This window comes from Schistocerca gregaria, chromosome X, assembly GCF_023897955.1.
Source record: "Schistocerca gregaria isolate iqSchGreg1 chromosome X, iqSchGreg1.2, whole genome shotgun sequence".
Taxonomy (NCBI): Eukaryota; Metazoa; Arthropoda; class Insecta; order Orthoptera; family Acrididae; genus Schistocerca; species Schistocerca gregaria.
The window spans coordinates 182,016,228-182,032,936 of NC_064931.1; positions in this window are offsets into that span (position 1 = coordinate 182,016,228).

A 16,709-nucleotide genomic window follows, 5' to 3' on the forward strand; every position below is an offset into this window, starting at 1 on the left:
AGTCACCCCGTCAGAATACAGGAAACAGAATGGCGAATGGTATTTCAAACTAGGTCAGCCTTGTGGCTTCCAACCCGCGAAGCCTTCCCATTGGTGTAAAGCGTCCTCAAAGATACGAAATTACGCACAGTGATCATGCAATATGGTTGCTCACAGCACTTCCATCATTTAATGGAAACTGATTATAATAGATACGAGAGTGAGATTGAAACCTACAAAAAGGCTCTCGTGCACTTACTCCCATCTCAGTTGCGTTCTCTCATACACTATCTCACACGTCATAAGACATAGGAGAAATCGTGAAAGATGCTACATTAGTGATTATAACAGAGGTAAAGCGACAGAGGAGCTAAAACAACGACACAGGGGTATGTGACCGTCGGACCACTTACAAAAAATAACATGTGTAGGCCAGTGACCGATGGCCCAGGGAGTACGGTAAACTCATCCTTGTGCTCTTCGAACTACGCACATACATTGCGAGCTACGTAGGCGTTGCCAACCGCAGCGCCGTATTCTGCCTGTTTACATTACTCTGTGGCGTAATGTCCGTTTGCAAGAACGACGTGATCCGAAGAGATCTGAAGACGTACATACATCCTATTTGTTCTCCACAGGTAACACATGTCATGCTTCTTTCGTTCGTTTTGGAAGTTTTGACTCTTGAATTCCTTCATTGTCACGTACTTCACAACAGTTTATTTGTTGTTTTCAGGAGACCTATGCGGCAGCTCATCTGCTCTCACTATTCGTCACATTTATTTGCGAGGGTAACATACTCTTATCACATGACCCATATTCTGTGATGAATGAGATGCCATGTAGACCTCTCACAGAAATGGAAACAACATATAAATGGGCCTGAACTATGTTACCAAGAAGGAATTCAAGAGTCAAAAACTTCCAAAACGGAACGCAAGGGGCATAACATGCGTTACCTGTGTAGAATAAACATAGCTATTGGGAATGGACATTACGCCACCACACATACACAGATGTCAATGCAGCGAACAGACACGCCAATGACCGGACGGACAGTTCGTAATTCTGCGAAATATATACGTATACGGGGCACGGAGGAGATTTGGAGCCAGATCTCCCCCTTCGCAGTCTAACACCGTGACCACAAAATCAGAACACTAGGGTCAGTATCGTTACTCGATATTGTACATATTAAGTGTGCTGTTCACTGTTTATATTTCGGTTCTTTTTTCCACAGCTCAGTACACCGTCTTCGTGTTTTCCTGCTTGATCTGTGTTTAGTTCAAATGGTTCAAATGGCTCTGAGCACAATGGGACTTAACTTCTGAGGTCATCAGTAGCCTAGAACTTAGAACTAATTAAACCTAACTAACCTAAGGACATCACACACATCCATGTCCGAGGCAGGATTCGAACCTGCGACCGTGGCGGTCACGCGGTTCCAGACTGAAGCGCCTAGAACCGTACGGCCACTCCGGCCGTCTATGCTTTGTTTTTGACGAGCTATCCAATGGGCCATTTTACCACTAAATCTGAGGGGGATGCAATGGGGAGTTTCGCTAGTTAGCAGCGTCGTGCTACGTCGATGTGCTTTTTCACTGCAGTATTCCGTGCTAAAGTTGTTACAACTCTGAAGATCCACTGACTCTGTGGCAGACAGTGAGATCACGTGAGTTCAGTATCCTCTGCTGGCGCGTATGCATGGCACCTCACATCGCAGACAGTGAGAGATGGAAGAACGAGCTCGCCTGCGACACACAAACAGGAGGTGTCTCCCACGTAGCTGTGTACAGCGTGCGGTGCCACGGGTGCGATCGACGAAGACGCCGTCAATACCGCAGCCGCCACCTACCGAAAGCAAATTAGAATGGGAAGTAATGAAAGTGATGAATGAACAGGGAACTTTTAAAATAGTTCCTCTTATAACCCCCTCGGAGAGAGTAGTTTGAAGCTTTAACTTTGGTATTTGAGTGCACACGTCTTAAAGAAGGAAAGGGTGTACGACATTGTTGTTAGATTAAATGGCATCCTAACAGAGCAGTCACAGTTTGTGTGAGCTTATAGCCGGCCGCTGTGGTCGAGCGGTTCTAGGCGCTTCAGTCTAGAACCGCGCAACCGCAACGGTCACAGGTTCGAATCCTGCCTCGGGCATCAATGTGTATGATGTCCTTAGGTTAGTTAGGTTTAAGTACACTCATGCTCATAAATTAAGGATAATTGCAGAATGTGGTGTCACAAACATGGCACTACACAAAACTGGCGCTAATAGCATAGGCACAGAGGGAACACACACGACACAGATCTGTAAGTACACGGTATTGGTGATAAGTTGAGAAAACCGTCCCGAAACACATGTGCTACAAAACGCCACTGTTTCCTGCGCATGTACCCCGACATCAGTATGGGATATGATCACCCTGCACATGTACACAAGCAGTACAACGTGTTGGCATACTCTGGATCAGGTAGTCGTGCAGCTGCTGGGGTATAGCCTCTCATTCTTGCACCAGTGCCTGTCGGAGCTGCTGAAGTGTCGTAGGTGTTTGAAGACGTGCAGCGATACGTCGACCGAGAGCATCCCAGACGTGCTCGATGGGGTTTAGGTCTGGAGAACAGGCAGGCCACTCCATTCTCCTGATATCTTCTGTTTCAAAGTACTCCTCCACTATGGCAGCTCGGTGGGGCCGTGCGTTATCATCAATCAGGAGGAAGGTGGAACCCACTGCACCCCTGAAAAGGCGGACATACTGGTGCAAAATGACGTTCCGATGCATCTGACCTGTTACAGTTCCTCTGTCAAAGACATGCAGGGGTGTACGTGCACCGATCATAATCCCACCCACACCATCAAACCATGACCTTCATACAGATCCCGTTCAAGGACATTAAGGGGTTGGTATCTGGTTCCTGGTTCACGCCTGATGAAATCCCGGCGAGAATCGCTGTTCAGACTATACCTTAAATCGTCCGTGAACATAACCTGGGACCATTGTTCCTATGACCATGTACTGTGTTCTTGACACCAGGATTTATGGGCTCTCCTGTGACAACGGGTCAGGAGAATGCACCTTGAAGGTCTCCGGGCGAATAAACCATGTCTGTTCAGTCGTCTGTAGACTGTGTTTCTGGAGATAACTGTTCTAGTGGTTGCGGTAGGGTCCCGAGCAAGGCTACCTGCAGTACTCCGTGGCCGTCTGCAGGCACTGATGGTGAGATATCGCTCTTCTTGTGGTGTTGTACACTGTGGGCGTCACGTACTGTAGCGTCTGGACACGTTTCCTGTCTGCTGGAATTGTTGCCATAATCTAGAGATCACACTTTGTGGGACACGGAGGTCCCGTGCTACGATCTGCTGTGTTTGACCAGCCTCCAGTCGCCCTAGTATTCTATCCCTTATAACGTCATCAACATGTGTTCTTTGAGCCACTTTCAACACACAGTAGCCATTAGCACCGTACTCTGACGCGCACCAACACACCTGGACTGCTGCCAGCGCCACCGTGCGACGATTGCAGGTCAAATGCGCTGCATGGTCATACCCCTAGGCGATTTAAACCTGCAAACCGCCCACCAGATCGTTGTTTCGCCATGTATCTGCATTATCCTTAATTTATGACATGAGTGTAGTTCTAAGTTCTAGGGGACTGATGACCTTAGATGTTGAGTCCCATAGTGCTCAGAGCTATTTGAACCATTTTGTGAGCTTATAGAGCACGTCCCAAATTCTTATGATCAAAATTATGCAGACGTAGCGAATCCTGAATGAGTATCTAGGCATACGAAGTAATTATCAGCAATGAATATTTATTTCTGTATTGCCATCAATAACCTACTACTTGTAACAACAACACAAGCTTATAGCAAGTCTTAACACTGACGACTGCATGTAACCCCAAAGGAAAAAAATACACTGTGGACACCGCCAGTTGTTACTTGTTGACAAGCCTCGTGTGGCAGTTGAAGGTAACAGAAAGAAAGCCAAGGTTTTAAATTTTACGGTCGAGAAATCGTCGACGAAGGAGAATCGTACAAACGTATCGTTGTAAGGCCATCGAACAGGCTCTCGTAAGGACGACATCGTAATAAGCATCCCTGGCGTAAGAAACAACAGAAGTAGCTGAAAACAAATACACTATGTGATCAAAAGTATCCGGACACCCCCAAAAACATACGTTTTTCATATTAGGTGCAGTGTGCTGCCATCTACTGCCAGATAGTCCATGACAGCGACCTCAGTAGTCATTAGACATTATGAGAGAGCAGAAGGGGGCGCTCCGTGGAACTCACGGACTTCGGACGTGGTCAAGTGATTGGGTGTCACTTGTGTCATACGACTGTATGCGAGATTTCCACACTCCTAAACATCCCTAGGTCCACTGTTTCCGATGTGACAGTGAAGTGGAAACGAGAAGGGACACGTACAGCATAAAAGCGCACAGTCCGACCTCGTTTGTTTACTGACAGAGGCCGAAGACAGTTGAAGAGGGTCGTAACGTGCAATAGGCAGACATCTATCCAGACCATCACAAAGGAATTCCAAACTGCATCAGGATCCACTGCAAGTACTATGACAGTTAGGCGGGAGAAAGCTTGGATTTCATGGTCGAGCGGCTGCTCATGAGCCAGACGTCACGCCGGTAAATGCCAAACGATGCCTCCTTGGTGTAAAGAGCGTAAACATTGGACGATTGAACAGTGGAAAAACGTTGTGTGGAGTGACGAATCACGGTACACAATGTGGCGATTCGATGGTAGGGTGTGGGTATCGCGAATGCCAGGTGAACGTCATCTGCCAGCGTGTGTAGTGCTAACAATAAAATTCGGAGGCGGTGGCGTTATGGTGTGGTCGTGTTTTGCATGGAGTGGGCTTGCACCCCTTGTTTTGCATTGCCCTGTCACAGCACAGGCCTACATTGTTTTAAGCACCTTGCTTCCCACTGTTGAAGAACAGTTCGGTGATGGTCACTGCGTCTTTCAACACGATCGAGCAAGTGATCATAATGCACGGCCTACGGCGGAATGGTTACACGACCATAACATCCCTGTAATGGACTGACCTGCACAGAGCCCTGACCTGAATCCTATAGAACACCTTTGCGATGTTTTGAACGCCGACTTCCCGCCAGACCTCACCGACCGACATCGATACCTTTCCACAGTGCAGCACTCCGTGAAGAATGAACTGCCATTACCCAATAAATCTTCCAGCACCTGATTGAACATATGCCTGTTAGAGAGGAAGCTGTAATGAAGGCTAAGGGAGGGCCAACACCATATTGAATTCCAGGGCTACCGATGGAGGACATCATAAACTTGTAAGTCATTTTCAGCCAGGTGTCCGGATACTTGTCATCAAAAAGTGTAAATCAACAGGTCCGGACAGAATCCCAATTCTGCTTTCCAAAGAGTTCTCTATGGCATTGTCCCCATACCTAGCTTGCATTTATCGTGAATCTCTAGCCCAGTGTAAAGCCCCAAGCGACTCCTGTGTATAAGAAGTGCAAAAGGACGGACCCGCAGAATAACAGACCTATATCCCTGACACCGGTTTGCTGCGGAATCCTTTAACATATTCTCAGTTCGGATGTAATAAATTTTCTTGGGGCTGAAAAGCTTATGTCAACGAATGAGCACAGTTTTGGAAAGCATCGCTCGTGAGAAACTCAGCTTGCCCTTTTCTTTCATGTTATACTGCCAACTGGCAGATTCCGTATTTCTAAATTTCCGGAAAGCCTTTGACACCGGGACTCATTGCAAGCTGTTAAAGAATGTACGAGTATATGGAATAAGTTCACAGATATATGAGTGGCCCGAAGACTTCTGAAGTTATAGAACCCAGTATGTTGTCCTCGCGGTGAGTGTTCATCACAGACAAGGGTATCGTCAGGAGTGACCCAGGGAGGTGTGACAGGACCATTGTTATTCTCTATATACAGAAATTATTTAGCTGACAGGGAGGGCAGAAATCTGTAGTTGTTTTCTGACAATGCTAGGGTGTACGGTGAAGTGTCAAAGTCGAGTGACTGTAGGAGGATACAAGATGACTTAGACAAAATTTGTAGTTGGTGTGGCGAATGGCAGCTAGCTGTAAATGTAGAAAAATGTACGTTACTGTGGATGAGTAGAAAAATGAAACCCGTAATGTTCGGATACAGCATTATTAGTATCGACCTTGACACAGTCACATAGTTTAAATATATGGGCATAACATTGCAAAGCAATATGAAATGGAATGAGCATGTGATGATTGTGGTAAGAACGGTGAATGGTCGACTTCGGTTTATTGGGAGAATTCTAGGGAAGTGTGGTTCAACTGTAAACGAGACCGCATATAGGACGCTAGTGCGATCTATTCTTGAGTACTGCTAGACTGTCTGGCATCCGTAACAGATCCTAGTAAAGGAAGATATCTAAGCAATTGAGAAGCAGGCTGCTAGATTTGTTGTTGGTAGGTTCGAACAACAAGCTTCGGGAACTCAAATGTGTATCCCTGGAGGGAAGGCGACGTTCTTTGCGAGGAACACTATTGAGAAAATTTAGAGAAACGGCATTTGAAGCTGACTGCAGAATGATTCTGTTGCCCCCAACATACACTGCGCGTAAGAGCTATGAAGATAAGATACGAGAAAGTAGGGCTCATACGGAGGCATATAGACAGTCGTCTTTCCCTGGTTCTATTTGCGAGAGGAACAGGAAAGGAAATGACTAGTAATGTTATAGGGTTCAATCCGCCTCGGGCCTTAAGGTGGACTGCGGTGTACTGATGTAGATGTAAATGTAAATATTGACACATCACAGTGTTCTGTTTCTGATGGTAGCGCTACAGGCACGGAGGAAGAAACATAAGCGATTACAAAGAGCAGCACAAACGTTTAGCTCATTTAAGAGATCCTGTCACCCATAATATTCATCACCGACATTTGATTCCTTATTTAAAAATACGTATTACAGGATGCTGTATCGTCTTTAGGATTTCGACCCTAAAGGTTTGTCATGTCCTGTAGTGCTGCGAAGAGATGTTGAGGCGGTTCGCTGGATATTTCGTTGCTAGTTTCATGGCCATGCTCTTGCTTTAATGTCACTCCCAAAACGACCCAATCATTCAGTCACGGTTAATTCATCTGTCACCAAGGAAAAGAACGCGGAGACAGGCCAAATGCAATTGAAGACAGACACAATGAAGCGAAGTGCACGGTTCGCTATACCCCGTGGAAAGAATTGTGGAGAGCCAGGTCACAGTTACATCAACAATAAAGAAGAGTCTGCTGAAGTATGGCAATGCATTGCTTATAAAATACGACTAATGCTCCTTCTGCAGTTTACACGTACTGAAAAGAGGGAATTTCACCGCGAACCTTTTAAATGCGTACCTAGTGTTTTAACACTGTTCCAGCTCGATCGATTCTTCCACGAAAAGAAAGGCGATTTCTGATTATTTTAGTCTGAGCAGTACGAGAGTTCGCTGAAACGAATAATTATGTGCAATGAAATGGAATTTTGTTTATGAAGTTGGCCTGTAGGAACAATTTTCGGAAATGTGTTGTTTGTTGTTGTCGTCTTCAGTCCTGAGACTGGTTTGATGCAGCTCTCCATGCTACTCTATCCTGTGCAAGCTGCTTCATCTCCCAGTACCTACTGCAACCTACATCCTTCTGAATCTGCTTCCGAACGATATCACACTGTCATTGAGACTGCATGTACAGTCCGAAAGTAAACACGGTTTGTATCGTTTATAAACGACATAGCGTGGTTCAGTTTTGTTCCCAATGATTACCACCACAGGACATGTGTCCCTAGACGTGTAGAGGAGCAAAAGATGTTCATTACTCAACAAGACGAGGCTTTGTAGATAACAATTTCAACCTGAAGACAATTGTCCTAAAATGTATTTATGGAGATACTGAAATGTTACTTAGATATGTCTTTAAATCCTTTTAATTTGTAATAGCTAATAAGTATGTATACTAGAAACCAATAATAAATAAATGAAAATAAGATCAAGTATGATACCAGTCAGATATGAATGTTCGCAGTCGATGGATTCGTCGTGCATTGACCACTGACATCATCTTCTTCCCACTTGCAGTACCATAGATTGCATGTTTCTTCTCTAGAGAGTTTCTTCAAGGACAAGTCTCACACCACTCAATTTCCAGTATAACACTAACGATTATCACTCTAACATGAAACACGCTAATGTTACCCTCTGAGAGGACTTAGAAGATCGACCGCGCATGTGTTTAATAGACAAAGATATTGGACTATAACTTTGAATTTGGTGAAGTTAACAGAAAAACCGAACGGACTTTAACTTTGTGAGTTATTGAAAGTGATGAAATCATAAATGAATGAAAAAAAATGAACGGTCGCCAGACCAATTAAGCATATCAATTTGGAAATACATATTTAAGAAAATTGAATATAGGTTATTGAAGTTTCTTTCTTTGAGATTTCCCTTTGAATAGCAAACAGGATACAAATTGACACAGTGCACTCTGAACTGTGTGTAGCAGCAGTTACTAGTAACGCACACATCAGTAAATTATTGGAAGTGATTTTGCACCAAGCTCATACTAATGACAGCTACACTCGAGAGCATTACTTAATCAAATACTGAAATGTCACTGCATGAAGTGCAGAACTAAATTTGGACATGAGGGCCTTTTATCTTGACTGACACGAAAAAAAGAAAAACACAAACAAAAACGAATAATATCATAAATACACCGTTTAAACTACTCTAAATATACCCGTTTTCCTTAGCAGCAGTAAAAGTTCAATTTTTTCCTAATAGTGGAGAATATGATAGAGACCAATAAACTAGTATAGTTTCACTAGTCAACGCTCTTTGATTATTACAGTACAAAAGACTACTTCAAGAAGCTAATCATTCACTTCATTTGGAGTAGTTCATAATTAACTTTTCAAGACAATAAAATACAGCACTGGGCTTAATTAACTTCAAAAAAGGAACTATTCTCGACAGAAATGAAAACCACACTATTTTTTAAAATGAGCATAGCTTATTTGCCTTTTATCACCTGTGAAGCAGGTATTATAGACACTAATATTTACACAATCTTGCACTGTAATCCTACAAAATTATATTTTGTTATAAACTAAGGATACTTTGGCAAAACTTATCCAACTTCACTTTTGGAGTTTTAGCTTTAACCTTTACTACTCCTTTTACATCAGACAAAAATTTACCTTTAAACACTTCAATTAAACAATTGATCATTTAAATCAGGGTACTCGGTTTTCGTAGCACTTAGGTAAGGACCCTGCATAGGTTCGTGAACAGGATAGAAAATATGGTTCGGGACACGAATTTATGTTTTTGTGATTATTATTAAAACAACATACAAATTAACTAGTCCGTGGCCATATAAATTACTGAATGTATGAATTTAGTGAAGCAGTGGCGAAGATTGGTGGCAAGCGACATGGCAGCTAACTGTACTCACGGCTCTTAATGTGCGAATGCTCAATAAAATCACTTCTTGGCGTCGGATTTTCAACATATTAGAGCTATATACCAAATGATAGACAGATCCACATCCGAGGTAAATCCTTTGTAAAGCAGCTTCCAATTGCCTCTCTTGGCACTGTCGAAGTGTACCGTGCTACTGCTAGCCACATACTGCGTGTCGTTCACACAAAGAGGCCGCTCAGTTTGACCGCCAAAACTACCTTTTACATCGCGCAATTCCACTTCCGTTACGGGAGGGCTTCCCTACAGTTTTTATGTGTTACAAATACAAGTACCTTAAGCATGAACCAGCTTTCAATAAACATTATCCTTTTTTTAACATACACATATTATAATAATTTATCATTTTAACATATATACATCACAAAACTCTAATTTTCTTGCCACATATCAAGGAGTTTAAATAACACAGAATACACACTTCATAATTGCAGATACACAGTTACGTAATATAAACCTAGCTGTTCAAAGTGGTTCAAATGGCTCTGAGCACTATGGGACTTAACTTCTGAGGTCATCAGTCCCCTAGAACTTAGAACTACTTAAACCTAACTAACCTAAGGACATCACACACATCTATGCCCGAGGCAGGATACGAACCTGCGACCGTAGCGGTCGCGCGGTTCCAGCCTGTAGCGCCTAGAACCGCTCGACCACTTCGACTGGCTAAAAAAATCTACCTGTAATCGATATAAGTGTTGTACCAGCAACACTGGCATAAGCGATACAGCAGTTTACCACAGCCATAGAGGGCACCACACCAAACCCATTTGCGCCACCGTGGCGAAAAGGCGTTAACCGCGGGACGTCTGTCGCATTACACGCGTGGCGCACTTCGGGAGTCTCTGAAGTCGATGTAAAACGTCGAACTTCTCTCGGTTACAGACTTTGTCCCTTTAAGAACAAGATTCATTTGTTTTTGACGACGCCCCTCGGAGGTCACTGCAGTTAATTCACAGTCTTTTCTCTCGGAATAAAATCCATCCATGAAGTGCAATCCAGGAATGTCTTATCTATAGCTGCCATAATCTTTTAATGCTCTTAATTGGACTCTTACCGTTTCCCAGGTACAAATGTCCTTAGATGCGGAATTAAATGTAAATCAGAGGGTACAATATGTAATAAATAACGTAGATGATTGAAATTTTCGTAAATCACGTACCTACCTCCGTTTTCCCGTTACCCAACCACTTTACTGGTTCATTTCACTTTCCCTGATGAAAGATTGTATTCCATGCTTCTCCTCATACTCTAGAAAACATCGAATAATATAAAGACAGCGCCATCTTATAACCACATCGAGAATTGGCCACGTTACCCTCGTATAAACCACATGAAATATCTCAGTAATTTGCATGCTCTCGATGTATTGTGCAGCAACGTAATGAAGTTTTGCCAGGGGAGGTAATGACACACACAAAGTGAAGATGAAGAATGAAAGCCTTCACGGAAAAGCAACTGCTCCTCAGCAGACATTAAGCAGCACATCGTTGGGCGTGAGTGCTGTAAAGCACGATCGTGGAGAAAGGGTGATTGGCGAGCGCTGAGCGCTATACAATTAGCAAGCCAGGTCGTAGTGACAGGAGGCAGGAGGAAAGCAACACGTATGCGTGGAGGGTTATCACGTCGCCGTAGACACAGCCCAAGGCACTCGGAGAGAGACGATATTTCAGGGCTGAAGTGTAGGCACGCTACAGTCTCAGGATCATAAAGTCAAAAGTAGCGACGACTATGTGACTTTTTGAAATGATAAGATGAATTTATAATTAAGGGTTAAATTACTGACTGGACTTTTTATACATATTTACTATACAGTAAAAAGTGACTCTGTATATCCAAATGACGAATGCGGAGCACCACCTCCATGAAGAATGAGTTAAAGACGATCAGAAGGCACGATAGAATGAATGTTGTAGAATCGGCGTAAATCAAGACCTGTGATCGAAAATAAGAAACTAGTGACAACTAGATTATAAATTTAATCGGTACAACGCATAACGAAGTTACCACAGTTACAGTGGCATGAACTTGGTGCCCTGAAAGTGAACAATGTAACACGTAAATTTTATTTCAGTGCTGGTGCACCTGTCTGAAAGAAGGCAATGAAGTAGTTGTACCTCAGAGGAGAGAAACTCTCACCAATCACAAGATATGTGGGTTTTTTAAGTACCTTGTCAGAGCGTCTCTTACATCCATTCCTGAGGTGAGATGATCTTGCACGGAAGTTATGGACCCGTCTAAAACTGATAGCAATCGAATTATTGTCTCATGACACTCCAGTGATTTTCGTCGCTACTTACTATCTTAAGGTAATACTGAAACGGGAAATTATACCGCCAATGCCTTACATACCCCAGTTTGGAGCGTTCGCTACGGTCATTCACAATCTAGCACCATACTTCTCCACAAAACATTGTCCCTTTGAGCACAGCTATGTCCAACATCAACGATAAACAATCAAAATTTGATCAACACACGACAATACGTGGCAGAACTGCTACCATAAAAAATGGATTCGTCCCAAGCGAAGAAGGAAGGAAAATCACTTGATGTCGAAAGGCTACCTATAAGCTCACAAAGTATTTCGTGTTTGATTTCACTTTGGTCTATGCGGCTAAGGCAGAAAATATTGTTTGTCGGTATAGGAGACTAGCGTTACATTCAAACACAAAAAAACGTTCTACTGGAGAAAATTTTCCTTTATAGCAATGAAGCATTAAGAAAATTTAGTGGAAACGTGGTTGAAGTAGAGACATTTGCTGTCGCAGCTGTTACGTAACGAGCGACCAAGAACGGGAGAGAGCGGGGTCACAGGACATCTGTACTTGCCCACCAATTATCCTACTTTCACTTCCAATGACGAATGACAATTATCAAAGACAAATATGGAAATACACTCCTGGAAATAGAAAACAGAACACATTGACACCGGTGTGTCAGACCCACCATACTTGCTCCGGACACTGCGAGAGGGCTGTACAAGCAATGATCACACGCACGGCACAGCGGACACACCAGGAACCGCGGTGTTGGCCGTCGAATGGCGCTAGCTGCGCAGCATTTGTGCACCGTCGCCGTCAGTGTCAGCCAGTTTGCCGTGGCATACGAAGCTCCATCGCAGTCTTTAACACTGGTAGCATGCCGCGACAGCGTGGACGTGAACCGTATGTGCAGTTGACGGACTTTGAGCGAGGGCCTATAGTGGGCATGCGGGAGGCCGGGTGGACGTACCGCCGAATTGCTCAACATGTGGGGCGTGAGGTCTCCACAGAACATCGATGTGGTCCCCAGTGGTCGGCGGAAGGTGCACGTGCCCGTCGACCAGGGACCGGACCGCAGCGACACACGGATGCAAGCCAAGACCGTAGGATCCTACGCAGTGCCGTAGGGGACCGCACCGCCACTTCCCAGCAAATTAGCGACACTGTTGCTCCTAGGGTATCGGCGAGGACCATTCGCAACCGTCTCCATGAAGCTGGGCTACGGCCCCGCACACCGTTAGGCCGTCTTCCGCTCACGCCCCAACATCGTGCAGCCCGCCTCCAGTGGTGTCGCAACAGGCGTGAATGGAGGGACGAATGGAGACGTGTCGTCTTCAGCGATGAGAGTCGCTTCTGCCTTGGTGCCAATGATGGTCGTATGCGTGTTTGGCGCCGTGCAAGTGAGCGCCACAATCAGGACTGCATACGACCGAGGCACACAGGGCCAACACCCGGCATCATGGTGTGTGGAGCGATCTCCTACACTGGCCGTACACCTCTGGTGATCGTCGAGGGGACACTGAATAGTGCACGGTACATCCAAACCGTCATCGAACCCATCGTTCTACCATTCCTAGACCGGCAAGGGAACTTGCTGTTCCAACAGGACAATGCACGTCCGCACGTATCCCGTGCCACCCAACGTGCTCTAGAAGGTGTAAGTCAACTACCCTGGACAGCAAGATCTCCGGATCTGTCCCCCATTGAGCATGTTTGGGACTGGATGAAGCGTCGTCTCACGCGGTCTGCACGTCCAGCACGAACGCTGGTCCAACTGAGGCGCCAGGTGGAAATGGCATGGCAAGCCGTTCCACAGGACTACATCCAGCATCTCTACGATCGTCTCCATGGGAGAATAGCAGCCTGCATTGCTGCGGAAGGTGGATATACACTGTACTAGTGCCGACATTGTGCATGCCCTGTTGCCTGTGTCTATGTGCCTGTGGTTCTGTCAGTGTGATCATGTGATGTATCTGACCCCAGGAATGTGTCAATAAAGTTTCCCCTTTCTGGGACAATGAATTCACGATGTTCTTATTTCAATTTCCAGGAGTGTATATCGACGTATGTGACACTGTAAATTGGCGTCAGGATTGAGGTTACTGAGGGTCTCCCAGTTCGTGGCGCATTGTTTATCCATGTCTGAAAATCGAGTATTTCTCTGTGGTACACGATACGCTGGTAGCTCTCAGAATTACAAGATGCTCTTTGTGAATAACACTGGATATGGAAGCAACGACGTTGACATATTAACTTCTCAAGATAAATAGCATTTTAAATTGATTCATATCTGTGGAGTCGTTATTGAGGACTACCAAGGTGATTCAATGATGCTGAGACATGGCATTGGAAACAGAAAAGGAAGTTTTTGGGTGTGTTCGGATTTTTAAATAACCTAATGATGGATTTTCCAGACTCAGTCTCCCACGGTACAATGCGTACATACCTCAACTGCTCCTGTATGAGTTCTTTCGTCCTCGTCATTAACTGACTCGTCCATGTTACCCTTGGCAGCCTAATGAGGACGGCCCTTCAGATATTCAGTTAAATGTCTGAGTGGTTCATTAACATGCTTAGTAAGTACCATGCATGTAATGACCACCCTGTTTTTTGACAAGTGAATTCCATTGGCAATATAGACACCTCTAATATTTGTTAAGCAATTTAAGACTTTCAAGAAGTGATAGGGCGTGAAGGATGATACTTGTTTTATATGTGGCTCTCATAAATAATTTCATCATCTATTGAGCCAACGAAGGCATTGCACTTTCTATTTTATAGAAAGAAACATTTTCGCAGCAAGGAGCTACTTTGATATAAGCTGTATTAGTGTTCGTAGTGGAAAGTTTCGCAAAAGTGACTCTGAGACATTCTAAAGTTAATGGCCAACATTACCAGCAAGCTTAGAACGTATCGTAGTTTGTTTTTGCAAATCCTATCTCTGCAAACAAAACAAGCACTAATCAACGTAGTTCCCTTTCAAAATGCTTGAAAATATTATAAATAGTTGATCATTCCACGTAAAACGTCGGAAAAGGTGATCGCAGTTAAATAAAGAGAATAAATCAAGGATAATTACATACAGATGATAACAGAGAGACTAAATAGTCTGAAACACAGACACTGAATGTAGCTGTGAAGTTACGAGTATACACAATGATTACAATAGTTGTTCGCTAGATCTTACGGATGGAACAAAACTACAGAAATTATTATTTGGGCCACAGTGAACATTTTAGGTAGACTTATTCGTAAATGCAAGCACACATGTGCAGCCTGACCAGTCTTTTCATTCCCCCCTTCAAGATACTCAGTTACTGAGGAACTGAAAAACTCTGCCTGTGAAGTAAAACTGCCCCTTTTTCTTCTCTAATACATTAGTACTGGATCAATAGGGAAGGCCAGCCGGGCTGGCCGAGCGGTTCTAGGCGCTACAGTCTGGAACCGCGAGACCACTACGGTCGCAGGTTCGAATCCTGACTCGGGCATGGATGTGTGTGATGTCCTTAGGTTAATTAGGTTTAAGTAGTTCTAAGTTCTAGGGAACTGATGACCTCAGAAATTAAGTCCAATAGTGCTCAGAGCCATTTGAACCAATAGGGAAAGATGTTAATATGTGCCGCGTTTTGACAAATATACACTCCTGGAAATTGAAATAAGAACACCGTGAATTCATTGTCCCAGGAAGAGGGAAACTTTATTGACACCTTCCTGGGGTCAGATACATCACATGATCACACTGACAGAACCACAGGCACACAGACACAGGCAACAGAGCATGCACAATGTCGGCACTAGTACAGTGTATATCCACCTTTCGCAGCAATGCAGGCTGCTATTCTCCCATGGAGACGATCGTAGAGATGCTGGATGTAGTCCTGTGGAACGGCTTGCCATGCCATTTCCACCTGGCGCCTCAGTTGGACAAGCGTTCGTGCTTGACGTGCATACCGCGTGAGACGACGCTTCATCCAGTCCCAAACATGCTCAATGGGGGACAGATCCGGAGATCTTGCTGGCCAGGGTAGTTGACTTACACCTTCTAGAGAACGTTGGGTGGCACGGGATACATGCGGACGTGCATTGTCCTATTGGAACAGCAAGTTCCCTTGCCGGTCTAGGAATGGTAGAACGATGGGTTCGATGACGGTTTGGATGTACCGTGCACTATTCAGTGTCCCCTCGACGATCACCAGAGGTGTACGACCAGTGTAGGAGATCGCTCCCCACACCATGATGCCGGGTGTTGGCCCTGTGTGCCTTGGTCGTATGCAGTCCTGATTGTGGCGCTCACCTGCACGGCGCCAAACACGCATACGACCATCATTGGCACCAAGGCAGAAGCGACTCTCATCGCTGAAGACGACACGATTCCATTCGTCCCTCCATTCACGCCTGTTGCGACACCACTGGAGGCGGGCTGCACGATGTTGGGGCGTGAGCGGAAGACGGCCTAACGGTGTGCGGGGCCGTAGCCCAGCTTCATGGAGACGGTTGCGAATGGTCCTCGCCGATACCCCAGAAGCAACAGTGTCCCTAATTTGCTGGGAAGTGGCGGTGCGGTCCCCTACGGCACTGCGTAGGATCCTACGGTCTTGGCGTGCATCCGTGCGTCGCTGCGGTCCGGTCCCAGGTCGACGGGCACGTGCACCTTCCGCCGACCACTGGCGACAACATCGATGTACTGTGGAGACCTCACGCCCCACGTGTTGAGCAATTCGGCGGTACGTCCACCCGGCCTCCCGCATGCCCACTATACGCCCTCGCTCAAAGTCCGTCAGCTGCACATACGGTTCACGTCCACGCTGTCGCGGCATGCTACCAGTGTTAAAGACTTCAATGGAGCTCCGTATGCCACGGCAAACTGGCTGACACTGACGGCGGCGGTGCACAAATGCTGCGCAGCTAGCGCCATTCGACCGCCATCACCGCGGTTCCTGGTGTGTCCGCTGTGCCGCGCGTGTGATCATTGC